Genomic DNA, 3,438 nt, shown 5'->3' on the forward strand with positions numbered 1-3,438 from the left:
TTGTATCATAACAACTATACCAGGTGATGTAAGGTTGTAGAAGGCGGTAATTAACTGCTGATTTGGTGACGTCATGCGCACGCGTCACAAGTCGTACGTCATGTGCCTGTTGGACACGGGTGATTTGGTGACGTCATGCACCAGCTCAACCGCCCATCTTGCCCTGGGATAGTGTGCCAATGACTATACCAGGCTAGGTTGTATAAGGCTAGCTGGCTAACTATAATGGCTGATTTATAATTTATATCAAAAGGTGTTTGATAATAAGTATGATAACAACTAGAGCAGAAGATGTAAGGTCGCATAAGACGGTAACTATAAAGACCAATTTGGTGACGTCACGCTTACTCGTCATACGTCGTGTGTGTGTTGGACACGGCTCATTTGGTGACGTCACACCAGGTGATGTAAGGTTCAAAGTTAGTTAAGATTAAGATGTTTGATAATAGCAGTATAACAACTAGAGCAGGAGATGTAAGGTCGCATAAGGCGCTGACTAACGGCTAATTATTTGGTGACGTCATCACGTGCGCAGGTTGGACAGGTGACCAGTGTGACACGCAGGTGGACCCGTGAATGACAACGACGATAACAATGACGACGACGATAACAACGACGACGACGATAACAATGACGACGACGATAACAATGACGACGACGATAACAACGACGACGACGATAACAATGACGACGACGATAACAATGACGACGACGATAACAATGACGACGACGATAACAATGACGACGACGATAACAATGACGACGATGATAACAATGACGACGATGATAACAATGACGACGATGATAACAATGACGACGACGATAACAATGATGACGATGATAACAATGATGACGACGATAACAATGGCGACGGCGACGTGTGACGCTAGGCGGTGCTTACAGCGTTCCTGTGTAGCCGACGGGACAGTTGCAGCGGTAGGTCATGAAGCCCGTCCACTCGCAGACGCCGCCATTGACGCATGGCTGGTCGTCGGTTATCATCGTCGTCATTGTTATCATCGTCGTCATTGTTATCGTCGTCGTCATTGTTATCGTCGTCGTCGTTGTTATCGTCGTCGTCATTGTTATCATCGTTGTCATTGTTATCGTCGTCGTCATTGTTATCGTCGTCGTCATTGTTATCGTCGTCGTCATTGTTATCGTCGTCGTCATTGTTATCGTCGTCGTCATTGTTATCGTCGTCGTCGTTGTTATCATCGTCGTCATTGTTATCGTCGTCGCCATTGTGGTTGACTTAGTCGACAAAGTCGCTAACGAATTAGTACGCAAAGTATGTGAAGTGTTAGTGCGTGAAGTCACTAACGAATTAATACGCAAAGTATCAGTACACGAAGTCACTAACGAATTAGTACGTGAAGTATTAGTACAAGAGGTGCGTACTTCATTATAGTACACAAAGTGCCTGGAAGTATTAGTATTAGAGGTACGCGAAGCACCAGTACACGAAGTCACTAACGAATTAGTACGCGAAGCACCAGTACACAAAGTCACTAACGAATTAGTACGCGAAGCACCAGTACACGAAGTCACTAACGAATTAGTACGCGAAGCACCAGTACACGAAGTCACTAACGAATTAGTACGGTGGGAAAGTACCTTAGTGCGGCGATCATGCAGTATACGTGTGTCAGTATATCCTCGGGCATAAAGTACATGTAATCGTATGTAAGGGTTATGTAAGTGTATGTAACAAAGTACATGTAATCGTATGTAAGGGTTATGTAAGTGTATGTAACAAAGTACATGTAATCGTATGTAAGGGTTATGTAAGTGTATGTAACAAAGTACATGTAATCGTATGTAAGGGTTATGTAAGTGTATGTAACAAAGTACATGTAATCGTATGTAAGGGTTATGTAAGCTAGTGTATGTAATCGTACAGGTGCGAGACACTGATCGACTACTGCTCACCGAACCCATGCCAGAACGAGGCGACCTGCACAAGCTTTGTCGGTGGCTACGTGTGCGTGTGCGCGCCGGGCTACGAGGGCAGGAACTGTGATCAGATCATCGATAACTGTCTGTCGGACCCGTGCGTTGCGAATTACACGGGTGAGTGTAGGGTCTACGGATGAAGAAATACATAGTTATAAGCTTGGGCCTTGCCTTGGCTTAACCCTGGGCCTTATTTTGACCCTAACCCTAACACTAACCCTAACCCTAACACTAACCCTAATCCTAACCTTAACCCTAAACCTAAACTTGTCCCTAACCATTATCCTAAGTGCAATCTGAATGCTAAACCTAACACGTACTAACCCTAACTTTAACCCCTAACCCTAATCGTAAACCTAATTCTATCCCTATCCCTAACCCTTACCTTGACCCTAATTCTTACCCTAATCCTAACCCTAAACTTAAATTTAATCTTAACCCCTACCCTAACACCTCAACCCTAACCCCTCAATCTTAACCATAAGTCCAGCCTTAATGCTAAACCTAACCCTAACCCCAACCCTAACCCCTCAACCATAAGTCCAGCCCTTAACGCTAAACCTNGGTGGCGGTGGGTGGAGGTGGTACTGGGGTGGGAGGGGTCAGGAAGGCTGCTACGCCGTGGTGGCGGTGGGTGGAGGTGGTACTGGGGTGGGAGGGTCGAGGGAAAGGCTGCTACGCCGTGGTGGCGGTGGGTGGAGGTGGTACTGGGGTGGGAGGGTCGAGGGAAGGCTGCTACGCCGTATGTGTATATAGCAGTATAATTATGGTATATAGTTTGACAGTGGACTAGTGGACAGGTATATAGTGTGAGTATATACCTAGTCGTATATAATAGATGGTATATATAGTAGTGTATAATTGATGGTATATATAGTAGTATATAATAACCATCTATTATATACTACTATATATACCATTATATATAGTAGTATATAATAGATGGTATATATAGTCGTATATAATAGAAGGTATATAGTCGTATTTATTATATAGTAGAATATCGTATATGATAATAAGTATCATAACAACTATACCAGGTGAGGTAAGGTTGTATAAGGCGGTAATTAACTGCTGATTTGGTGACGTCATGCGCACGCGTCATAAGTCGTACGTCATGTGCCTGTTGGACACGGGTGATTTGGTGACGTCATGCACCAGCCCAACCGCCCCTCTTTCCCTGGGATAGTGTGCCAATGACTATACCAGGCTAGGTTGTATAAGGCTAGCTGGCTAACTATAATGGCTGATTTATAATTTATATCAAAAGGTGTTTGATAATAAGTATGATAACAACTAGAGCAGGAGATGTAAGGTTGCATAAGGCGGTATTATAACTATAACGACTGATTTGGTGACGTCACGCTTACTCGTCATACGTCGTGTGTGTGTTGGACACGGCTGATTTGGTGACGTCACGCCAGGTGATGTAAGGTTAAAAGTTAGTTAAGATTAAGGTATTTGATAATAAGTATGATAACA

Source organism: Priapulus caudatus, unplaced genomic scaffold (genome assembly GCF_000485595.1).
Source record: "Priapulus caudatus unplaced genomic scaffold, Priapulus_caudatus-5.0.1 Scaffold4578, whole genome shotgun sequence".
Taxonomy (NCBI): Eukaryota; Metazoa; Priapulida; class Priapulimorpha; order Priapulimorphida; family Priapulidae; genus Priapulus; species Priapulus caudatus.